This window comes from Tachysurus fulvidraco, chromosome 2 (assembly GCF_022655615.1).
Source record: "Tachysurus fulvidraco isolate hzauxx_2018 chromosome 2, HZAU_PFXX_2.0, whole genome shotgun sequence".
NCBI classification, from domain to species: Eukaryota; Metazoa; Chordata; class Actinopteri; order Siluriformes; family Bagridae; genus Tachysurus; species Tachysurus fulvidraco.
Genome location: NC_062519.1, coordinates 9,098,846 through 9,125,600, shown reverse-complemented (window position 1 = coordinate 9,125,600; position 26,755 = coordinate 9,098,846). Strand labels below are relative to the sequence as shown.

At 36.6% G+C, this 26,755-nt stretch overlaps 1 protein-coding gene across 3 annotated transcripts in view; it reads left to right on the top strand.

The window, feature by feature from the left end:
- The window catches only part of atp2b2 (ATPase plasma membrane Ca2+ transporting 2), a 159,450-nt gene that overhangs the window by 7,836 nt on the left and 124,859 nt on the right, over nucleotides 1-26,755 (top strand). The window contains exon 1 of one of the 3 annotated variants that reach the window (XM_027165458.2): nucleotides 17,199-17,317. The exons of the other annotated variants lie outside the window; for them this stretch is intronic. The gene's annotated coding sequence lies outside the window, so the exon portion shown is untranslated. Of the gene's footprint in view, nucleotides 1-17,198; nucleotides 17,318-26,755 lie in introns of those variants that run through there. 3 annotated transcript variants of the gene reach the window in all.

The window sequence follows — 26,755 nt, the reverse complement described above, 5'->3', positions numbered from 1 at the left end:
TTGCTAATTAGCTAATGAAGTGGATCAGATGATCTACAGCAAGGAAAATGGACAGTGGCAGTTTGTCACCAGAGCTGCATCCAAAACCTGCATCCTGCATGCCCTCGTGGACTTTCCCTCATGACCCATGAAATCTTTATTTATTTATTATTATTTTTTTGTATCAGTTCGTTAATCGGTATTCTAATTGAACTATAGAAACATATACCTATAAAAATGCAATGCAGCACTGTTTAAAGGATAAATGGCAAAAAAAAGAGATAAATAAATAAATAAATAAATAAATAAATAAATAAATAAATAACCATCCCAGTGTGTGTTTATTGCAAAGTAAACAACTTTGGAGCGGTAACAGCAACTCCTGTTCATTGTTGGGCTACAATGCACCTCTATGTCATGATCGCTTTCTTATAACAGCATGCCTTGTTGTCTTTTATTTCTTACTTGGTAAATATTTATTACTGGTATGCTGCTGATTTATATATGTTTTAGATGAGTGAAAATTCTAAATTGATTTTTAAAATCAGGAATATCGTCGTGTAGCACATCTTTATGTCGGCCTTTCAAAACATGTAAAAAAAATGAAAATTTTAGTTTAATATTAAAATATATCACAGAATTACTACATTTTGATTATAAAAATAATGTCATCTGTAGAATAATATGCTTTGTTTCGGTTGGTTATAAGAAAAGTCGCAAAACACAGAGTACTCACTTCATTTGCTAGAATACCTCAAAAATGTATTAGCTAGCTAAATAAAACGTGTTGGCTTTACGTCCCGCTGTGTATAAACCTATTTTAAGGACCTACGCATGTATCCTTTGCTCCGGTGGTGTTTGGTTGTACATGGCTGTAATTGAATCTCTTTAGCTGACCTTCAGTCTCTAGTGCTGTAGATTCAGTGTCATCTACCTGTGACATCCTGACCTCAATTATTCAACTCAGTGCCGAATGTGATTGCGAAGCTCTTTACCTTCTTCCTGTGTGCCCTTGAACACCATATAATATGATACGATCTAACGTGTAGCCTTAATTCATATACTCAATGGCAACAGATTTATTTTTGTCCTTTTTAGGGTTGCTGTAGGTTTTGAGGAAACAAATTTCAGCATTTGTTAAGGGAACTGAGATTGTTTTTGGTTTTGGTTTGTCATTTTTCATGGCATTTACTTTTTATTTCAGATTTTATTTTTATGGCAACTTCTGACGATTGAATTTTTATTTTTATGGCAATTTATTTAGAAATGTTTCCCACAAGTCACATATTTCTCAGTGAAACAAGCTACTTGATGGATGAGAATTGGCTTTTAAACGTTAGGTGTTCGAAAAACAAGCATGATTTAAATTATGCAATTATGCAATTATTCTGCCATTATGGCGGACTACTCACCTCCCACAATGTCACTTGAGCAGGCAAAGACAAGACAAAATCCTGTGAACACAGGAGTAGGAGAATGAAGGGGGAAAAAAGCTGGAAATTTCATCACAAGATTGAAGCTGTAGAAAATTATAACATACTTGGTAAATCATAGGTGGTAACTTGAATGCCTTGGCCTACATTTGTGCCTGCTTGGGTTAAGTGTTGTACAATAATTAGGAGATTGTCTGATCCTGAATATGTTCCAAGGCCCATCGTCAGGATTTAGGATACAGGGCTTGCTAATCCTTGTGTCTTGTTCGTTTTTGTTCCTATAATAACATTTGTTTTTAGATTCGTATCTGCTAAGTTTTGTTTTGAAAAGAACTACATGAGGTTATGGATTAGCTACCGAGCTAAATCTGTATTTTAATGTGATTTTAATTCAGTTGAAGGTGTGTAAACGTAGCGATGTAAAATCATGAGTTGCCCTCCCACATTAGTTGGTGTTGGTGTGGTGGGTGTTAGAGGGGTTGGTGTGGTGGGTGTTAGAGGGGTTAGTGTGGTGGTCGTGCTCCTTCAAGGCCATGCCTATTTTTGTGTTCACTTTCACAAACACCTCAGAGAGGAGGTTGATGTAGTAAAAAAAAACATAAGGTAGGAAAATGTTGCTGCCCTTTGGTGGAATTTGGCAAAGATCCAAAGACATGAACAGTTTCATTTAGATTTTAGCTTTTCTGTAAAGAATACTGTATCTTTGAGCTTTGCTCTTAGTCTGAATTTACACTATCAGTAACACAATGCAACAATCCTCCAAAACTAATTTTTAATGATTTATAAGCTGATCCTTTACAGTGACCTGAGGGAGACTCTTGCGGAAGTAGATCCAGGCAACGTGATAAAGCTGCACAGGTTACGACTTTACGCAAAGACAGAATTAAAGCAATGTGGCAGCTATTGAAACCAGTCGAGTCAGTGAAAGGATCGTATTTTTTTATATTTTTGTAGATGTTTGTTGTTAATCAGAAAAGAGCACATGTGATGATGATGAAGGCTATTATCAGAAATCAACCAAGAAAACCAACTGTCAGAAACTGACGTAGCAAGTTGGGGGCAAAGAGGCCAGTATGACCACAGAGTTATCCTACAATACAAATGCTAATACCAACAAGCAAGTCCACCCTGCATATATATTCGCATTTGGCAGACAGGTTATATTTATAATATGTAGACAACTGTGCAGTTAAGAGCCTTGCTCAAGGGTCCAGCAGTGGTACAGTAGGTTGGTGGTGCTGGGATTTGAACTCACAACCTTCTGCACTGTTCTGTAACCATTAAGCTATCACTTTCAAATCACTTGACCTTTGCAAACTGTTAAGCTTAATTAAACTATATAAAATTTATTCTGACAAGTTATTTAAAACATTGTCATGCATTTCCTTGAATTTTACTTTTCTCCTTTTTCTCTTTTTATTTGCATGACTGGCATTTTAGCAAACATACATGAATAAAAGCATCTAGTAGCCAGAAGCCCTCTACATAAAAGACAATTTCTGTTATTAACCAGAATGTCTGTAGAAGCTCCAAGATATGTTAAAAAAGATTTAGGAGAAATCGTAACTTACCACAGTATAAGAGTTGTAAACAATGCATAGGTTGATATTTTTCAACATCAAATTTTGATCAAGTAAACGTATTTCATGGTTTCATTTTGAACTTGAATGGAGAACTGAACCCTCATGAGCCATTCATCTAGCCTGGGCTCATGACCGCTTCACTGAAGGTTGGCCTAGAAACAGGAAAACCTTTTTCTCTTTACACTTTAAAATCTCAACCAGCCTTGTTAATCTTAATCTTGCCTCAAAATACACACGGACAATCAGACAATCACTGCGTTGTTTTGTAACAAATTTTATTCAGAGTTTTATATTTAGATTTACATTTAAAGCATTTATTGTCAATTTTTTTCTTTGATGGCTGACAATACAAAAAAAAAAGAAATGATGTAAAAAATTAAAATTAAGTAATAAAAAACAAAACACACACATAAATTAAAACTATGCAGCAGATAGACTATGTAAATCTAGAAATATAGACTGTTATCTGTATGTACAAGTGTACAATACTGTATGTTGTGAATTATGTCTACAGTACAAACGTCATATGAGTAACATTTGAATTCAGTTAATACACCGTTCATTATTAACTAATAATGATAACTCATACAGTATAATAAACCACGATCTGATCATAATCTAATTTAGTAGTAGGTTGGTGCTGGTGAGAAGGAAGTGACGATGAGAGGAATGCACAGAATAAGTGATGAGCAGTCTTTTCCAAAAACATTGAACTACGCACTTATTAATTCCATTCAGCCCACAGTTTATTTACAGATCCTCACCTGGCGTCATTACGGTGAACAGTAGCTGAAACACTATCTTACACTGATGCAGTGAGGCGATTGTGTTCAGGTATACTTCTAGTCTGACCTGTTTCTATGAGCGCTCATCAATTATCAATCAGTTGGTATAAATTATTCACCCATGACACTTCAGGGAACTGACTTTTGTGGTAGTGGTATTCAGCCATGATCACTCGACCGTCTGTGTTATGCCAACATGATACAAATGTGCCACCTTGTTTGGCATTCTTCAGAGGAATAGTTTTACATTTTGGCTTGTTCTTTGTGTCTGCTTGTATTGGGACTGAATCACTTGCTCATGCCATCAGACAGTAGCAAATATGGGCCATGGGGGAAATACTGAACTGGTTAATGTCCTGCTCTTCTTTCCAGAAGGTTCCAAGTATGACTGAATAATATCTTGATATTATGATGTATATTAATATGACATATGTAATCTGTTGTAGAGCTTTTTGAGAATGTCACTGTTGAATTGTCAGTACACACACACAAAAAAAAAATACAGTGTTTACGTTTGTTTACTTAATTCATATGTGTGTATCGGTTCGACCTGATTGAATTGAGTAACATTAACGCAATCGGTTTTCGTACATCCGATATAAATTGAATGTAAATGTTCGAAGTTCTAAATCTAAATCTGAACTCACACCTGAGCTGAAAATCAAACCCACAGTGCTGTTGTTTCAAAGCAGACACGTTACCACTGCACTATTCTAACATGACACGACATCACATAACACAACAAGTTTTAATTGCTAAAATTTAATACTATAGTTATTCATTAGTTTCCGGCATCCTCGTGAGATTTCACAAAAGTTTAAACATTTTTATTTAAAATCACGTTTTGTTGAGAAACGTAATATTTTTCTTCAATCTGACTGTCCACATTTTCCTATATTTCAGTGTATGTCTATGACTATGCATTGTTGTTACTTGGATTTCATGTCATGGTGTTTTTGCTGTAACGCCCATCCTCTCTGTGACTCACTGTTGGGCCTCTGAGCAAGACACCTGTCACTGAGATAACGCCAAATCTCTAAAACCTCAGCCTCATATGCACCTTCTAGCATCTCCACCGGGTTCTGCGTTTTGACGAATAATAGACATTGAGAGTTAAGGGCTCACACAAACAATTTTTTTTATCACGACACTTTTGTCTTCTTATTTTTGTTGAACTCATTATTTATCCAGCTTGTTTATCTATCTCTTGTCAGGTGCCAGGTTTGGTGTTTGGTGACTTGATTTGAATTTGGAAACATTATTGTTCAGTTTTCTCTTTCTTCAGTCACAGTTGGTCATCTTTTTTGTCGTTACAGAGATGCACAGTACCAATGCAAATATGACATAACTTTAGATGACAGTAAAGTTATTAAACATCACCTCAGATTTAGTGCTATGTTTGCTGTTTGACGAGATTGCAGACGGTAATGATACAGTATGTCACAACATTGAAAGGCAGTAAAACCGTTTCCTTCTGCCTGGTCCTTTATAGAAACATCTCAAAAATGACTGGAGACTTATGAGGTCAAATCCTAGGACTACCATTGAGTTGGGCACATGAGCTCGGTGCATGGCTTGGTCTTTAGCCTTGCTTGTTGTTATGTTGGATTAAACGAATTCATTCCAACATTTCAAAACAGCACAAAGACTCAGAACATCATAGCGAATATTCTGCAGACAGTGACACAAACTTATCGTATACATCTTTCATCATGTCACTCACAGCTGCAGCTGTTTATTGCTCTGTGGTTCTGGGCTCACAGTACCTGAGATCTTGCACTGTCATACAAACATTTCACATTAACAATTCACATTGTCTCAAAGCAGCTTTAGAGAAATATAGAAACAGAAGAGAAAAATTAAATTATAATAATATTAATACTGTTATAATAATAAATAATGACCAGACGACGAGACTCCCTCCAGGTGTAGAACGTCAGGATTGACGAATTAGCTCCGTAAGAAGAAAGTTAATCAGACTAGGAACTCGGAACACTGGGAGCTCATGGGAGTGGCATATATAGCTCAAAGAGAGAGAGAAAGAGAAAGAAAAATTTGTTAGATATGATTGTAATCAGGAGATTGGACAATGTAAATTATGTGCAAAGTGCAGACAAGGACTCCCGACAAGACTAGCTATGACAGCATAACTAAAAGGCTAGAGCCAGAAGGCGTGACAGGCATGAGGGCTTCCTGGGATGTAAAGCGTCCCACCGCTCCACAGTCTGCAAACCTGAGCGACTTGCGAGGGAGGTAAGCCGACAACATCCAGACGTCCCAGTTCACCAAACAATCTATGCCCATGAACCCTCCAGATCTACTCCTTTACCTAAGTACAGCTGTTCATAAAAAGCTTGACTAAAAAAAAATTTCCTTTTAGCCTGGACTTTAACACCGAGACTGTGTCTGAGTCTCGTTTACTATTTGGAAAGATGTTCCATAACTGTGGGGCTCTGTGAGAAAAAGGCTCTGCACTCTGCTGTAGCCTTTAGTACTTGAGGTACTACTAAATAGCTTGCACAAGCAAAATAATCCAGAATGCTATGTCGAATGTTATCTTAATAATATAAATATGACTTAAAGATGATTTTTTTGAAGCAAAATAAGCACCTTTTCTAAGCACTGTTATTTTGCTGAATTTGGCTGCAGTAAAGCATAATGAAGGAGCTTAATGACCATTAGCTGATGTGGTTTATCTGGTTTATCTTTTTTTGGTTTAACAATATTATCACAGTTTGTTTAAAAATGCTTTAGATATGCTTTATTGTTCTAATATGACTAATGGTCCCATTATATAATTTTATCACAAATAAATTCTGATAATTGAGAGTAGATTTTCTAATCATAATACCGCTAAAAGACAGTTTATTCTTAAACTGTAAACATACTGTAGACATTATGAACGTCATGCTACAGACCGCTTACACTACACTATACCGTTCATAAGAACATTATTATTTCAGATTCAGCCACAGCAAAGCAGTGATTCCAATACAAAATGCTCCTGGAACTATTTACATGTAATATAATTTTTTTTTTACCTAAAGATTCCACTAGAAAACTGAGATATAATTTAAAAGCGATGTCAAAATAAAGTGCTGTAAATGACGTGAATTTATTCAGATCCCATCTGTTCAAGTATCATTTATCTGATAAATTCTGATAAAAGAAAACATGTTTTGATAAACTGTGTGTAACATCGAAGAGAAAAAAAACCTAGTCCCAACAGAAAAACTGGAATTCAAAATACACGGCAGTCATGAGATGTTGAAGGTTCCACAAATATACTAAATAAATAACTGATTACTGGCACATGCCAGCTAACCAATAACTGCCCTACTCGTGTGTCAGTAAGACTGAGTATTGATTAAGATTTTTCTTTAGTTTTTTGTTTCGGGCTGGATTCGATTCTGATTCCAACCTATTATTAGGGTTTACATTAACATCCTGCATAGCTGTTCACCCTTCAGTGTAGGTAGGATTGTTTGGAAGTATGCTCGGTCCTGTTTGGATGACATGTCTTCCTTATTTGGGAGGAATTTGAAGCAGCATTGTCTGAAACATTCGTGGTCTCATAAGGAGAAGCTGCCGATGAAATAATTTTTGGTAGGTATATTTTCCAGCTCTAAAGTGCACGTTGGGCAGCTGTGTGGATGTTCTCTCAGTGTCTGCATGGGTTTCTTCTGGGTTCTCCAGTTTCCTCCCACTTTCTACGTACATGTTGGTAGATGGATTGGTGACTGTAAATTGACCTGAGATATGAATGAGTATTCATGGCATTCTAGGTGTATTCTGGCCTTGTATTCAGTGCCAGCATAAGCTCCAGATCCACCTGAACCTGACCATGATAAAATATCTACTGAATATGTATGAAGCTCTAACATTTACATCAGCCATTAAAGAAATATTAATCTTCATAACCTCCTAATTCACATCTCCATACATTTTAAGTTGTGCTGAAACATTAAACATCTGTTGAATAACAAAAAAAATATCAATGTGCCAGATCTAATCTGATGCTACTTTAATATACTGACCTTTCTAGATGTTGTGTAAATTTAGGGCAATATGCTGACTGACTCACTTAGCTTCCATAGTTATTATAACTTCAACAATAACTTCTAGAGCAAGCCCAATACTTCCTTTATGAACATTTCCAGCAGTGGAGGAAGAGCAGACAGGAGAGTAAATGGGGTTGCCAGATTCAGTAAAATATTCAGCCATGATGTTGTTATTTTTAAATAATCATTATTAGATCTAATACACATCCAGATATAATTGTATACAGTATGTCTAGATCTCTGTCACCTTCCCAGTGGCTAAATATTTTGTGCTAATTTCAGGTTTATATCTGGTTTTTAAGATGTATGGCTGGAATCCATGGTTAGTGACATTAGCCTTTGTCTGTGCATCTTGCTAGCAATAGAAAAGACACTTTGGAAAAACTGTTTATCTAAAATCATTCAAAAGCTGCTAGACTGTATGCTGGTTGACTATGGTGTTGAAACAGTATGAGGTTACTTTAAAAATGGACACTAGCGTCAAGAGGGATAAGTCAAGCGGGATAATCACTCGCTATGTTGTTATTCCTCAAAATCTTAACCAAAATCTATGATCGTTAAAAGCTGCTACAGTGTTCTGACATGTTTATGTAATATTTCTATATGTTCATACAATGTTGCTTAAAGATTCTTAATACTCACAGGTTATTAACGCAAACATTTCAACAATGGTAATTCTTTGTTTTTGTAATTTTTGAACATTTTTGAAAGCCAATGTCGACATTTGAAATCACCAAATCAAACACGCCCCTAACTCAAACAGGTCCTACCCCTGTATTTATAGCTCCGCCCACACATTCATACGTAACCCAGGCAAATAATGGAAAGAAATGTGTCTATCATAGCTGAAGGGAAGAACAATACGATTGCAAATAAACAAACAAGCAAAACTGACACTCAAGCATAATCATGCAAAGGACGGCATATAGTAGTTCTGTGTAACAAAGCAAACCCAACGTTACTCACCTATCGAGAAGGAAAAAAGCAACCTCGGCAGTTGTAGCTGCCTCTCTACATTACTACGATAGAAAAGAGGTGGTATTTGTGTAGTAACAGTGTTTAGCTCAGGAGTTATTGACTCGGGAAACTCCAATCTGTGAATATGTGGCCAACATCCCGCTCCTTCAGTTCTCTCCAGCGCTGGAAAGCTGATCCTATATTAACACGGTCCTACTTCTTGCCTTATCGTAAGCCTTTCTTCACTTTCTTTCTTTGTTTTTATCCTCCATGTCAATGTTAAAACCAATTTCTGCTAATGTCACACATGCGCACTGAACACTCTCTCCGCTGCATATTGACAAGCCCCGCCCCGTTCTGTTCATTGGCTACACGATTGTTTTGATTTTTGTTTATTATCGGCATTTCTCAAAAATCGGAGACCCTGCCTTTAACATTTTTAGAGCCTGTATATTTTGTTCCAGAATATTTCTATGGTGTTTCACATGTAGTCATTTACATTATAGAACATATGTAAATAGTGACATGGGATTTTTATATAAACACAGAAATAAACAATGGTGCTTTCTAGTTTCTCACTTAATCCAGTGGATTTGGATTTGCTCTTTTGTGTGTCTGTATATCAGTTACAATTTGGTGATTTTCTGCAGTAGTTACCGAGGAGATACAACTTTTCTGTATTTGTAAAATCTAATACCACATTTTTATACAAAGTGAATTATCATTCTTAAGATTTATTACTGCTTCTCCCGCTGCCCATCAGTTGCAATGAAGAAAGTATAGCCTCCCATGTCTCACGTTCACCACATCCACTTGCATCTTTCACAAACTGAATCACTGATCATTTATGATAATGCATTACATCATCTCAGAAGGACAGATACATGTCCATACTCATAAGACACCCTGAAATAGTTCTATAGTTTTCAATTTAAGTCAGTTCTATTTGTCCTGTAAGCAATGCCACTTTTCCATTTGCATTATTTTTCCCCTCATGATTTTTTTTTTCATATTTTTCTATACCCTGTCATTACACTCCTCTCAGGATCTCCACTGAGGGATGAAATATCCAAACCAATCACTTAATTAAATACCCACACACGCTCTTGCATAATCGCTGTAATGACCGTTCTCTCACTGTGAGAGTCTATTCTTAGTCTCTGAATGTCAAATGAATGGCGAGGTACAAATCAGTTTGACAGGAACCTCGCCGGGACCTACAGCAGGTGCACCGCACAACAGCGGTTGTAGAAACAGTTATTGCATGCATGACTGTGGTGTTAAATGTGTGGAGATCATGCCAATCATGCAAGGGCCACACTGCTGCAGTTCAGTTACATTTTCTCTTTTCGAGAAGACACTTCTGGTTTTTCTTCATATACAGTAAGTGGCGAAGATTTTAGTTAACAGTGAGTAGATATCTGATTACACTCGGCCTGCGCTTGACTGAGTGACTCTCATGGGGTTCGTTTGATTTGGCCTAATTAAATGGAACATCTGAGGAGCGATATTGATGTAGCAGGTGGTTTGACTCCGTTGTAATGACTTGTTCCGGAGGCAGCTGGTGCTGAACACCATAACACCTGATGAATAGTTAAAGTGAGAGACGAGTGTGTGTCATCAAGGAAACGCCACCCGCCGTCAGTCTAGTGAAAGATTAACTCCTTCTTTCATGTCCGGGTCAATGTGAGACATTACACGGTGGAACAAATGACTGAATTTTGAAAAAATAAATAATGCAGAGAATTTGTGTCCCATATTTTCCATTATGTGTTACATATTAAACAAAAACTGTAAGGGTTTCCTCTCCCTCCAGATATCATCTAAAATGTTTTATATGGAATCCTGCAACAAAATAGACAAAAGACAAGAACACACTCCCTAAGACATACCCTATCAACGCCTCTGTTTCGGAAGATTAGCCTATTTTGACCTTTGGACCTTCACTTTAAAACCTTTTTTTTTGTTTGTTTTTTTCCGTCTCAGTAACCAATAGCTTTTAATTTGAGCTGTAATCACTCCAGCGGCCTGCAGAGACTTCATTTCAAAGGCACCAGGAGTCCTCCAGCTATGTAGTTAGCTAATGGTGTGTTACAGTGGAGGGCAGTGGGCGTGAGAGGGTTGTGTTTCACAGTAAATTATGTTTGGGGCTCTCAGAAGGGGGCAGCATGCGAGCACAGCTGAACACTGATTATTGTGGAAGGGGTTTCGGTTTCTCTCAGCATTTGCCATCAGATTTTGGGTCCTATTTCTTTATGATTTGTTCTCAGAAGGCTTCCCTCTTTTTTATATATATAGCTCTTGCTCTTTAGGGGCTCTACAGTGGTGGAGATGGGATTTACACTTATAACCTTTTGGTGACTTAAAGCTTAACCCTTTTTATGAGTATACCGGTATTCCGTTCTGTCGGCAGAATGAAATTGACATAGAATAAATACATTGTCTTTCAGTATAAACAAATAAATTATTTTATGGCCACATGGCTGATATAAACTATAAACATGAACAAAATTTCAGAGCAGAACTAAGTTTGATTTCACCATTTACTTTTAACTGTTTTTTTTTTTTTTAATGAAAAATTTACTGTGAATATATTTCCCTAGTCGGTTAAGTACAAAAATAAATACTTGAAAAACAACACATTCTTAAAGCCCTTAGTTTCTACACTCATGTCTACATTTCTACAATTCAGTACTGAATATGGACACAACAAAACAGGTAGAAATTTTGTATTTTGGGCTGTGGAAAAAAAAGAGTTATCTCTAGGTCCTGAAATATTAACTGCTGTGCAGACTTAACACAATGTGAAACTGTAAGTCAAAGTTTAGGTAAAAAAAGGACTCAAATTTCTGAAATGGTATCCAAAGGTGAAGTATTAAAACAATTCTTTAATATTTAGGATGGGGGGCACGATGGCTTAGTGGTTAGCATGTTCGCCTCACACAGGGTTGGGGGTTCGATTTCCGCCTCCAACTTGTGTGTGTGGAGTTTGCATGTTCTCCCCGTGCCTCGGGGGTTTCCTCCGGGTACTCCAGTTTTCTCCCTCGGACCAAAGACATGCATGGTAGGTTGATTGGCATCTCTGGAAAATTGTCCGTAGTGTGTCAGTGAATGAGAGTGTGTGTGTGCCCCGTGATGGGTTGGCACTCCATCCAGGGTGTATCCTGCCTTGATGCCCGATGACGCCTGAGATAGGCACAGGCTCCCCGTGACCCGAGAAGTTCGGATAAGCGGTAGGAAATGAATGAATGAATGAATATTTAGGATAGACCTGCCACAATGACTATACTATTGGATAGTTCTTTTGATTGTGCTATACACTGGAGAGATTTGGGTTTAATGGAATATAATTTTCTGATATCTCAATGTGTTAAAATACTTGCCACCTTTGGTGGCAGACCATTCCATTTATAGGTGAGAAATGAAACAATAGATAAAATACCTTAAATAACACTTAATGTTTGGTTGCATATTGCTCACATACTTTCAATGCATCAAGCAGCGACCCAGTGACGTCACCAAACTGCGGCATTCTTCAGTTTCTGATTATATTCTTCTTTTAACTGTTGTTTTTTTGAGGATTTCTCCCTTCAGACTATCAATTAATATACAATTATTTTACTTATTACGTTCAATGTTGTTTTTGATTTCTAATCGCTATTTTATTTATTTACATGTTCAATGAAATCAATTAAGTCACCCAGAATTAAATAACTGGAACAGTAGCTAGGCCAAATCTATTCACCAATTTTACGTTATTTGTGCTGTTTTTATGAAAAGGCCAAATTAAACAAGCTCAAATTTTGATCAAATTGAAAACGTTACATTTACAGCATTTAGCAGACACTCTTATCCAGAGTGACTTACATTTTTCTTATTTCAGTTTATACACCTGAGCAATTGAGGGTTAAGGGCCTTGCTCAGTGGCCCTGCAGTGGCAACTTGGTGGACCTGGGATTTGAACCAATGACTTTCTGATCAGTAGTCGAAAAACTGAGCTACTGTTCCACATCACATTATAATGATCTATCCTTTTATCACATCTTATATAAAGAAACTAATACTGAAAATGCATGCATCTTTAAAGTGCTGGGATTTAAAATGAACTGTACAATTACATTTTCTAAAGAAGACGTGGTGTGTATTCACAATTGTCCAAAATAAGAAAAGGTGCTGTTCCGGTATGTTCTTCCAAAAAGTCCATCCCAAATATCCATGCTATTCCTTAAAAAAGAGTGTTATAATTTTGTGTATGTTTGTATGTTGAGTGTTGTTCATTGTTTTTATTGAATATTTTGATGTATTATATGATCAAAATTTTTTTTACCAAAATTAAAATATTTTTTAGACCAAAATGCATGATTCAGTTTTGGACATGTACTGTACCTGTATCATTCATGGTTCTCTTTCTCTCAGTGAGAAACAAAACCTCTCAGACGTAATTGTTTTTACTATAAGAGCTGTGTGAACACATGCTCATATCGAATCAATTTGCTGGCTAAAAATAGTGAGCTCCTCGCGTACAGCATGGCTTTCATTAGGAGAAGTAAGCTTAAAATATGCCAGCCTTAAGGTTCTCAGTGTTAATATAAAACACATGTTAATAAGTGAGTCTTTCTTTGCATGGCCTTAGTAAAGGAAACCATAGAGGAATGTAGAGATGAATTTGCTCCTCTTAAATGTATTTATACAAATCACCGTTTTCTGTATATATTTTGTACACTAAACATAGCTGAACCCACATCTATAACATCATAAATGACCAAAAAATATTCCAGTGTGTTTTAGGTACAAATAAATGTTACTTTTATACAAAATCTACTAACTACTTTTTAAGGTGGAAGTTTCCAGAATATGGTGTTTCTACATTGTTGTGATATACTGTACTACAGGAAGCTAAAAGCTATGATTTTAATAAGGAGAATTTAAAGATGCATCTCTATGTGAGTCCTCACACAGTCTCTGCTGTGCTATATAACATTTTTAAATATACTGTATATCCAGGTATTGCACTGAAGGCACAGTCATATCTGGGAGATTAGCATTTTTTTAATGAATCAGACTGTTCCACTATTAAAACCATTTGTTTCTGTGAGTGAGATAAACAGCACCGTGTCCTGCTCGATGTGTGGGTTCGGGTGTGCTGCTTGAAGTGACAGATCTATTTGTTATGGGGTTCACTCCATGTTATTTAGAAATTACCGGCTACGTTTCTGCAGAATCCTTAAGAAGCAATTAAAATCCTGTACGGAATACAAAATCTCTGCAGCTCTGAGTTGATCAAACTACTGCTGTGGTATTCTCTGCATTGCTCTGGATTAAGATATTGTATTGAATACAGGCTCTGTTTATATGTCACTGCCATAACGTAGTCTGTTACTGTATGTGTTAACAAACATTTTCAGAAATGTGTAACATTTAAAAAAAAAAAAAGAATCTAAAAAAAAAAGTATCGGTTTGGAGTAAATAGCAAAGTGTCTTTATTTTAGATGTAAAGTGACAACATTTAGGTTAAACTTGTCAGGAAACAAGAAGATGAAATCAGATGATAAACATAGGACAAAGATATACAGTAATCCCAAAATGTGGTCAAAAAACAAAGGTGGTCAAAGGTTAGACTATGAGTATAAACCAGAGCAGGAAAGAGCAAAGGTGTGAAAAAGCAAACTAGGTGATACAGCGATACAGATGGCTTTGTATATGAGAGACACAGAGCATACTATGTGATATAATTATACTAAATATAGTGTATCTATAGTGTAAGAGTGGTGATGTGATTGAGTCCTGGTGAGTGATCAGTAATCTGGTGAGTGTGAGCGTGAGTGTGAGAGAGTACAGGTTGTTGTAGTTCTCGGTGGCTGCACTGAATTCTGGGAAGTATAGTTAAGACCTAATATTGTAGGCTGCTCAGTCTGTTCATAAAACCAATCAGGTTTGTTATTAATAGTTTTTATGATAAAGACACCATAATGGCTAACATAATAGCATTTTTTGTCACTAGCATAAAGTACACGTGATGGGAAAAGTGGTTAAAATGACTTTACGTATGAAACAATATACATAACTCTGTTGTTATAGTGTAATATCTGTCACTATGTAGCAGTGTTACTGTATATAGCATCATGACACAACTTTATGTATACAGATATCTGTGATGTAACCTGGGTGTGTTATCTTGCCTTAACATTAAAACTGAAGAAAGCAGGTTTTAAGACATCTGATGCCTATTGAAACAGGCTTTATAATTGTTTATGTAGGTTTGTCAGTTCAGTTGTCATGTAGAGCTCGTGCTGGAGTCATGTAGCATAATGCACATTGGATTGAAGTGTTATGAACCAAATTGTTTATATCATGATAATTGATTTAATTGTTTATGATGATGATATTGATATAAGATGTCATTGTTATTAGCATGATATTGCAGTAACCTCTTAGACTAACTCTTATTATGAGACCCACACAATGTTTACTTGATATTTTTGCAAAAAAGGAAGATCGTGTAACAGTTAACATATGGCTATAACCACTATTTAGCATATAGCCCTGAAACGGCCAGGATCAGAAATACAGTAACAAATACCTCTGATAAAGTCTTAAGTCTCCTATTTGCTGGTTTTAGATTGTAAAGCACAGTTTGCTAATAATACACACAGTGGGTGGGCAGACTATTTAAAGGTGGACACGGCCTGTGGAAGATAGCCAGCTCCAAACCAAAGGCCATGGGAAGTGCAGTTCTCCAGCTGCCTTCACATGTTTATTCCCTGAAGGCCTAAGTCTGTAGGCTGCTCAGAATGGAGGTAGAGCCTCCGGGATGTGTCCAGATATTAAATCTCCCATTATTATCTTTTAAAGGCCAAAACGGAGCAGGTGATATAGATCTCTTTTATAGAACTGAATGATATGTCTGTATGGTGTCAGCATTGTGATACGTTACATTGGTAGGATTGTCCTTACACAATAGAAAGAAACCTTTTAGTGTTTACGTGTACAAATTTGTACAAATATGGAATAAAAAATGTTGTATATTCCTTGCAGATGCTGAACGAGAATATACCTTAAGCCTGTGAGTGAGATAATCAGCACTGGGTCCTGTATAGTGTAGGGGTTTGGGTTTTTGTGCTGGCTGAACTGACAGACAATCTATTTGTTATGGGGCTCACTTCATGCTATTTTCACTCATCGTCTGTTTCAGCAGAAGCTCGAATCTGCAATTACAGTACATTCCCGTAGACACAACATCTATGCAGCTCTGAGTTTGATTGAACTACCGCTGTGTTCATGCTCTGCGTTGCTTCTTCGATCTCTATAGATGTTGAATGAAAATATACCTTAAACCTTTGCTGCTATTTTATTAGCAAAACTAAGAAATAATGATACATATAATGCATTCTGATGGAACCAGTGAACCACGTTGTAAGGGGAATGCATGATGCGCTTGCTATTCATATACAGTAGTTAATGTTCATATGGAACACTGTTGCTAGGAAACTGGAAAATATGGACACCAGGCAGAAAGTAGCTATTGACTGACTGCTTAGCTATCAAATACGTAAATGCTACTTTGTTAATAATGTACAATGCAACGACGTAGAGATTGGACCTTATAGAAATTAACAACATTTTCCTTAGAAGTGTTGGGAAATGAATAAGTAAAGACTCTCTATGACTAAATTTACCCCAAATTACACTTGACTCTATGGAGAAAGGTCACCAACTTGTGAGTCATTAAAAAACAGCAACTGTAATGGAATATTACCACCAAGAGTGGTTTATTAATATGCAAACGTAATGCTGTGTTAAATTATTTCTGGCTCATGTTTACTGACCTGGAAACCTTCATGATCTCTTCACTTGTCATGAAAACATTGTGTAACAGGCAGTTCAACACTTTAAAACAATAAAACTCTGCTTTTTCTGGCTTAAATACAGACATAGTCCCAAAATCCCAAGGAAAAGGTCATTGATTAATTCTCAAAACCCTTCCATATGACAGGCATCCATCCTTTAGACTTTCTCCAAAACGGATACGCAGGATTAGTTTCTGACTAGCGCTGTGCCTCCGCAAATCCACTCGATAGTTTACGGCATAATGACTTTCAAGACGCAGATTATGCGGGATTTTCTGAGGATAATGCAAAGAGCTGTGTTGGCTGGTGCGGGAACGGAAACCTCTGATGAGACAATGTGAGAGAGAGAGAGAGAGAGAGAGAGAGAGAGAGGAGAGATACAGTGACCATGCAGTCACCTGATGGACTTCATGCAGCTGTTTTCTCTCTCTCTCTCTCTCTCTCTCTCTCTTTCTCTCTTTGACCTTACACGATCTGAGCTTTTAGATCTGCACTGCCATTTTTACCCAGAATGCCGTGGCCAGCCTCGGGCCTCCCCAGCACGCTTTTCTCATCACAGATGCACTGTGTGCATGGAAAAGCGCCGAGCTCCTCTGACGCCACGCTATTTTTAGTCTCCTACAACCACAGGATGTTCATGTAATCGGTGCCATGGGCCTGAGATGCTGCAGAGTAAGTGCTTTACTTTCTTTATTCTCACTGGGTTAATTTGGTTTCGTAGAATTTTGAACGGTTGGGAGTGAGATTTTAGTCAAGCAGTTGCTTGTTTATGGTCCTGGGTGCTGCATGTTCATTTACAGATGAATACAGCTTTAAACTGGAGTCGAATGAAATGCTAAGTTGATTTAGATTTAGGTTTGTAATCCATATGTCTTGCCAGATATTATCTGAACAGATTTTTATTCTTTCAGAAAAAAAAGTATCCTAAATGTGTAACTATTTAAAATCCAGTATTGTGATAAAAGTCAGTCAGAATTCTACTTAGTTTTTATCCGTTTAATATTGAAAATCTACAAAATCGGCTAGTTCCTGTTATCACTTTCATTATAACAGCTACAAACAGTCACCAGCCCCCAGTCCCTCTTTTAATGTTAATAAGACAAATAACATGGCAGGTTTAGATTTACATTACTCATAACTCACTATATGTTCTCAAAAAAAATCAATACTGTGATCATAAGCCATGACAAATGGTAGGTAAAAATTCTGGTAGGAAAAATGATCATTTCGACACAATATATTTGAATCTGCTAGTGCTTCGAATTGAATTACATTTTAATTACATCACTCAAACAAACAAATGTAGGATTGCTGTGTATGCTGTGAAAGAAAGGGCTGTTAATAAAAAAATACATTTGTTATAAATAATCGTATTAATAAAATAATATCGATTATCATGCCACTATCCTACATTCCTGTACTGTTGGGGAGAAAAATTGAATAGCGTACACTGTCTTCAGGATATTATAGTTTTGGAATTAATTCTGCCGCAGTGTGTGTTTCTGTTTTTTTTTGTTTTTTTTTTGTATTTGTCCTCATAAACAATCTTTCCTCCTTGAATTTGATGGAATGATGTATATAGGACTAGGGATGGTGTAGTGCTGTTTTTTGCTTTCATATAAATCAATAAAGTGTCTGGATACATATTCAGTCTGCTTGGTTTCATAATGTCAGCTATAACTAGCACTGTGTGTGTGTGTGTGTGTGTGTGTGTGTGTGTGTGTGTGTGTGTGAGAGAGAGAGAGAGAGAGAGAGAGAGAGAGAGAGAGAGAGAGAGAGAGAAATGACCCAGATTTGAACATTAGGTAGATGCTTAACCCACAGCTATACCGCTGCACGTCTGAGATTTGTCTGGACGTTCTCTCGAGACCTGAGCTTCCGCAGCCTGTGAAAAAAAAATAGACTGAAAAAAGTGTAAAGACAATATTTTCATTTCTTTTCTGTTTTTACCCTTTGATGTAGAAGTGCATGGGAACTCACAGCTTCTTATGCCCTGAAATGGAAACTGAGGCATTTACATAAGAGCTGAAATACACAAAAAATTGAAGACACGACTGCACCACTTAGGAAAACTTGGCTTCAGTGTCATAAATATGCATTAAGAGCATTTACATAACAGTCCACCCGAATGATTTAGCTTCATTTATGAGGAAAATGTGATTTGGAAAAGTGAGAGGCAGGATTTGGCTTCTTATAGAAAACAGTTTTCCTTATCGATTTATAAATGACATGTGGAGGAAGTTCCACAATAAAAAAAAACAACAACACACATTTGAAAGAAAGTGAAGTGAAATTAAAGATGTCCCAATCCTACTCGCTTTATCCCCTTCCTATGATACATACATCTCTGTGGCCAACATTTGCATATTGGAACATAATTATCTCATATATTTTATGACAAATAAGACTAATCATTGATCACAGTTCAAGTACTTCAGTTAAAAAAATGTACGACTGAACAACTGAAAAAAAAAATGCCATAAAAATGTCGACAGTATATTTTTAAAAAAATTAACCAAATTAAATTTCAGTATCTCGGTAGGTTTAGAATTTGTGTTTTCTGTTGTTGATTTGTTTGTTGTTTGTCTGGTGCTGATGCTGAAATTTGAAATATAAATCAACCATACAGTACAGTATGGTGGATGCTGTAACAAAGCGGTAAAAATGAAAAGGGTTACATGTATAAAACATTTCATTTTGTCGTGTTTGAAAGTGTTTAAAATTGTATTTCAGGTGAAATGAAGCTGTTGTAGTTCGATGAATGATTTCTACATTATTTTCATCATTTCAAGTTGGACAAATATGTGAGAATTTTTTTTTTTATAAATCTTATATCTTATATATTTTATATTATATATGTAAATGGGGTGTTTGTCTGATTGGACGTGTTTTATTTTTAATAGCAGTTGCAGGCTGAGACCTCTGGGTAATCTCCCATGTCTCTATGGTGATGATCAAACTAGCTTGTAAGGTCACCAGAGGTGCAATCAATATTTCCTCTCGAGGGCTTGAGGAGAGTGTGCTGATGCAGTTAGATAACAGTGTCTGTAACACCAGCATAATGTTTGTAGGTGACACAAGGCCTCCTGTGGCTCCTGTGTCCTAGAGGGGACCAATGCAACCATTGATTCCACGACAAATAATTTGAACATCCTGCGCTATGTGTAGTGCGAACTGAGTTAGTAACAGAATCTCAGTAAGCATACAGTAAGTCATTGACTTTAAAAATACGGGCGAATCTGTATTGCTCACGTTCATGTAAATGCTGCAGACGTTCTATAAGGGTTAAAGTCCATATTTAATGATCATTTTTTACATTGTTAAAAATGTATTGAGACAAACATATACAGTATGTACAGTATATATAAATGAATAGAATTCAATCACTCTTAGATTCTTATTATAGAACTTCATTTAACACATCACTTCTTTTTGTTTGTGATACTTGTACAACTACTGATTGTAGTCAGTTAATATATAGTTATAGATAGATATATAGTTAATAGATAGATAGATAGATAGATAGATAGATAGATAGATAGATAGATAGATAGATAGATAGATAGAATTTTAATAAATAAAATACAAATAAAAAACAAATAAATAAAATAATTTAAAAATAAGAATATACATAAATAAATTGTATGTATTTATATATTTATTATATTTAATTCTAAAACATTCATTATAAGTTAATAATATTTAAAAAATGCGATGTTATGTAAAGACTAACGTACATTAGACAGGCTTATATAGAAAACTAATCACTGACATGGTAGTATGTGCATTACTACCCCAAAATTGATAGTTTTCCAATAAAAGCACAAAATGTTTTTATGCCTCAGGTAGGGCAGCAATTTGCTATCAATTATATATATTTTTTAAACAATTAAACAACATAACCTTGGGCTTTTTATCCATTCATATTTACATTTAATGACCTGGAATATTTATTAAAGACTTTTTGAGAATTTGAAAAACTTTATCCAGTTGTACAGTTGTACTCTCACCAAACTCTCTTTTTTCTTGCTGGAAGATTATAAAATAATTAAACACAGCCTATTACTGAGAAACCACAGAGTCTGTTAAATTTACCAAATGTACAAAGCTGTGACTCTGGAGACTTTACCCTTTTGCTAAAATGCAAAATAAACATCTGCTCACAGAAAGTCACCATGTAAACCATCAAACACGATTTTGTAATCTGTTTGTGGTGTATTTATCAGACAAATCCCCAAGCAAGTTGTTTCTATGGAAACTAATGTAATAAATGAATGCATTAATATACATTATTAAATACAGTAGTACATTCCTCTTATTATTAGACTAACTTATTTAGCTACTAATTCTTTCTTGATGTTAATGACATAAAAACATCATTCGATAAAGAATGACATTAGTCTTTCTATAAATTGTGATAAAAGGCATGCAATGGTAAAAGTGCTATAGTAGTAATAGTTATAATAGTTAAATTTGATGCATAATGACGACACACAGACGAGGTAAAAGATGAGGCAAAGCTGAAGAGGACAAAAAGACAAAAAGAGTTGCGATTTGGCATTTCAGTAGTAAAGCTTGAATATCAGCCATAAACATGGCTCAGCCAATCAGATTCAATCAGATACAATCCAAATTATTTGGTATAATAATTCTAATATTCGAAACACATTATTATCCTCATCACTTAGATGGGGATATGGTAGCCTAGTGGTTAAGGTGTTGGATGCTAACCACTGTGAGATGGAATCCTATGTCCACCAGTTGCCACTTTTTCTGCTCTGGAGTTAACATTTGTTTGAATAAGATTTGCATAGGTTTCTCTCACCGAAGGCATTCCCATAATTCTGTTCACCTGTGAGAGTTCTGAGAAAGCAAATTGTAGTTGCTTAATAAAAACAAGTGTATGGGAAAAGGAAACAATCATGAAAATGTAATACTGATACTGTGAATGTTAATTAACCAAAAGGAAAATCATATGGTCAGTGCTTGTGTTGATTTCAGTTGGGCCCATGTGTTTTAGAGCGATGCACCCTTCTGAGCCGCTGTCTTTCGATTCGGGTTTGGTTTAGTTTTTCACTGGGAGATAAAAACGAATGCAAAAACGAGCTGATTTAGCAATCATTTTTCTCAGTTGGGAGTTTCTGCTCATTGTGTTTGGACAGTCATGGGTTGCCGCATGCTCAGCTCGCGCTGTGGAGAATAATGGAAAATCACAGCCAGTGGTTTCTGACACTTGGAGCAGTGGAAAATGCAGCCCAGTGGAAAAGAGGCTCGGAAAGTAAATAACTTGATAATGCTAATGCTAATGCGCCGACTCAAAAGAACAGCTTAGAAAGCCATTAAAGAGTGAGATACTATCAGGGCACAGTGAGCAGACAGCAGTGAGGAACTGACTGCAGTGGGCCATAAGAGGGCTACCTCCTAATAATAGGATCCAGTCAGGGGTTACTCGGTTCAGTGCGAGTGTATAATTAATTGGCTGTTAATAATAATCATCACATAAGCATTGAATATGTACCCTTGGGAGGCAAAGAGTTACATAAGAGTTATAAAATGAATTTGTGGATCATTAGGGACTGATGTCTTCTAAGGGTCTCTGTACCAGATAAATTCCAGCATATAATTCTGTTGAAAATAGAAAAGCTTAACTGGGGGGAAAAAACAAACTGAAGGTGATATTTAAGGAAAATATTATAAATTGTGATAATAAAATTATTTTTAAGAAAAGTTTTGAATACAATATATGTATAATGTAATACTAATATTTAGATGCGTCTCATACTACCACAAATAATTCTAGTTCATTCTGCAAAGATGCTGTCCTGCAACATCCCAAAGGTGCTCAAGTAGATTCAGATTGGGGAAGCCACTGAGATCCACTGAACTTGTTGACACGCAGATTTGTGATGGCTGTGTGACACGGCACGTTATCATGCTGGAAGGAGCAAGTATATTATATGTTTATGTGTAAATTGTCACTATAAGATGCACGTGTTCAGCAACAATACTCAGAAAGTCCATAGCATTCAAACGATGCTTGAGTCGTATTAAGTGTCACGTTGTACACGTGTGCCAAGAAAACATTCTCTATACCATAGAATCACCACCACCACGCTGGGCTTATGACACAAGGCAGTTTGGGTTTATGAAATGCAGGCTCAAGTCAAATATTAATCAGATCAGGTGATGCTTTTACAATCTATTTTCAAACTGTCCCATTTCTATAAGACTGTTGTGCCCATTGTAGCTTCAGATTCCTGTTGCTGTTCTTTTCTGTTCAACACATTTGTAAAGAGTACGTATTTAAAGTAGGTTATTTAATTACCGTCCCCCTTTCACCTTTCTCCTGCTTATTGGATGCTTTTAATTTTTACTCTATTTTGTAAAAATCATAGAACAGAATGACTGAAATCTGCAAATCTGTCCTCAACAACCATTCTGCTGTTCTCTGAGATCTCATTTTTCCCTTTCTATTGTAGGATTTTATGCATGTTGCCTGTTATTGACTGACTGGAGTGGAACCGGAGCCAGTCTTCTACTTTTGTAGCCTGTTAAATAAAAGCTGTGTTTTAACTGCGCAAAACTCTTGTTATAATGATTTCGTTATTATTTGTTAAAGTGATTTTTGACACTAGTGCCAATAAATAGCAAGTGGAATAATTCATTATTATTCAAATATTCAAATATGCAGTGCAGTATTTTTTCATGATTGTTCAGCTTTAATAGGGCTACACTCGGACCGGACTGTCTACATTGCTTTGCATCAAAGTACATGCCAAATAAATAACTGTGAGCCTTCCCCGTATTATAATCTTAAACGTTCATGTCTGTAAATATGATTCAAAATCATTTCCTTAAATAGACATGAATGTTAAAGATTATTCTTTGTGATTATTCAGTTTTTCTGTATGACTTTGGTGGTACTAATAATGCTGTGGTCAATGGTACACTGCCTAGAGTACATACAGAAAAATTATACCAGTGGACCTCTGTGCTTGTCCTGATGTTTTAAATCTACAATTCCACACGGAGCCATTGTTTTATTGTGCCTCTAAAGGAAAAGCATTGCATAGAAAACCTGGCCAGGCCATTTATTTTAATTAAAAAAACATCTATAAGCAGTGACCATGAGACAAATGTGGAATTACAATTATTTTGTCTGCAAACACCCAGGGGGAGCCATTAGGCTGTGAACTCGGGATGCCCCGTTTGCCTGTAATAAGTCTCAGTGGTACGTGTGTGATAGAAATCGGCTCTCGGCTTTGTGATGACACAGCGATTCAAGTGTCGCTTGAAAACATAAAACCTTCTCCATTAAATTTTAATATGCAACCATTTTATCGATAACGCATCCACACACACTACAGTTAGTCTACAGTTATCAAAAAGTAATAAAACTGTCCCCAGTACTGACCACAGTCTAGTGCATGGAAAGTGCTAATTATTCTTTCTTCAGTTCTAAACGCTAGTGGACTGTTTTTTAATCCAGCAGTGATACTGTGATGTTTATAATCCCATCAATGCTGCCACATCAGGACCACACACAATACAGAGGTGGTGTTGTTGCTGTTCTGTGTATGGACTGACATCTGGTCAGTGTTCTTGTAATGGTGATCCCTTTCCACTGGTAGACAGGGTAGATGAGGGATGACAGATGGGCAATTGTTAGTAATTGTAGACCTACAACATGCACTAAATTTTAGGTTTGCATGCAATTGCTTGAAGTGCTTGAAGTAGGAAAATATAAATATTAGTACATCTTTTTTGGCATGTTAGTATGGGTGTAACTGGTTTAAGCAAATCATTAAAAAATTTGAAGCTTATCACGTAATACGACACAACCCAGCAACCTACAAATCATGTTGCCTCTATTATGTTAGTTGGTTCAGACCTTATTTATAATCTGGTTATCTAATCAGGATGCCTTATGACCATTTATGGATGTTTTCTATTTTATCTGTGTGTTTTATCTAGGTGTGCATAAATTGCAACATGTAAACTTCGGTATCAAGTTTTCTGCACTGTTGTATGAACTATTAAAATTGACATTGTTACTTAATTTAATTGAATTAAATGTTGTAGATCATGTTTGCCTGACACCTCTTGGGCTGGGGGTTTGATTCCCACCTCTGCCCTTTGTGTTTTTTCATTTTATCCTCGTGACACAGGGCTTTTTTCTGGGTACTCTAGTTTCAGTCCAGACATGGGTTGCAGGCTGATTGGTATATCTAAAGTGTCAATAGTGTATGAATGGGTGTGTAAATGTGTGTGTGATTGTGCCCAGTGGTAGTCTGGCAACCCTGCCTTGTTCCCCGAATCTGTTGGGATAGGCTCCATGTTCTCCATGACCCAGTAAGATAAGTGGTGTAGAGCAGTGATTCCCAACCTTTTTATCACCGAGGACGGGTCAACGTTTGATCATTTTACCGCGGCCCGCTGGGAGGGGGACGTTGATATTTGTTTATATTTTAGATGTTGTTTATATTTTAGAAGTTGCTTATGTCCAGTTTATTCCGTTGTTTTGTTAAACATGAGAAAGTACCGGTGAACAGACAGGAGAGCGATACACACTTTTTCTCTACCAAAGCTACAACGCCACTGCCGCTTGCAGCCGCTCAGCTCCAGATGTCACCTAAAACCTGCCCGATATTTTGCGCATGCGCGGTATTGGTGCGGCTTTAGGTGACGTCTCTCAGCTCCCGGTTAACCTCTTGGAAAGTCTCACAAATCCGAGAGAAATACACCACAGTAAATAAAATTGAAATAATTTAATGTTACTTGGGCGGCCCGTTTGATCCACGGAACGGTACTGGTCCGGGGACCAGGGTTTGGGAATCACTGGTGTAGTGTACGGATGGTATCAGGAACTGCAGGAACATTTCCCTGCCAGACCACCAGAGGGAGTTTTGGCAAATTTTGCCAAAGCCACACCTCTTCCTATTGTTTTTTTTCCAACCTTGTCACCTGTTTCCCATTTATCCTAATGTTCTGCCCTATATATGCCTGTCCTTTTATACCTATTTTACTTAAGTCATTGTGTAATGTTGCATTGTTTTTTTGAGCAAACTAATGTTTATCTGTAGTTCGTCCTGTCTTCTGTAGTTCAAGTGACGTCTTTCAGTATCCAGGTATTTATGTTCTGTTTATTTTATTTCTCATCCAAATCGTCTCGTTAGTTTTGTTTCAATCAATAAAACTCCAAGTTTAGATTTTAATCCTGCACTTGGGTCTGATTCTCTGTTTCATGGGCGTTCAAGCTCTCTATGGAGTTCTGGGCTCGATCCCCACCTCTGGCGGAGTTCCGATTCATGGCAGATGGACGGATAAATGTTGTTTGGCTTTTATTTAATGAAAACTTCGGTTGCACCAAGGGGACCAATCAAAATGCTCAAATGAAAAAGCATGTGTTACAGTGTGTATAGGAGCACAACCATGTCGAAAATTTGAACTTGCATGGAATGGAATGTAGAGTAAAGCAGTAAATATGAGAAACTATTAATCTTCAGTTTTTGTAAATCAGTTAACTGCATACATTGCTAGCTAAATGAACACAGCAGTAAAGATGAATTACTACTAAGCGTTTTACTACTAGAAGTTTTAAAAAGACTAACGTTGTGGTAGCAAATATCCTGTCAGTTAGCTTCTTTATTTCTACTATAATATAATTAAACACAAACCTTTACCAAAAGTAAGCTAACTGTGGTTACTATAGTACAGCTCTGGCTTTGACTAGTTTTGCCCAGATACCTTGGTTACCAATCCTGGGAATCCAATCCAGCTCTAGATGGAATATACCCTGGATACCCTAAGGTTTATGTTACACACTACATGGCAGAAAGTTTGTGGACACCTGACCATAACACCCTATGTGGTCCTCCCTCAAGCTATAGATTCAAAGTTAAAAGCACACTATTGTACAAGATGTCTTTATTTGCTAAAGCCTTCCAGTTTCCTTTCACTCAACCTAGGAAGATAACCCCATACATGTTCTAGCATGATATCTTGTGAGGGCCATGAATACACGATTTGTCAAGGTTTCTGTTGAAGAGCATGATTTGTCCTGCACAGAGCCCTGACCTCAACACCACTGAACACCTTTGGGATAATTTG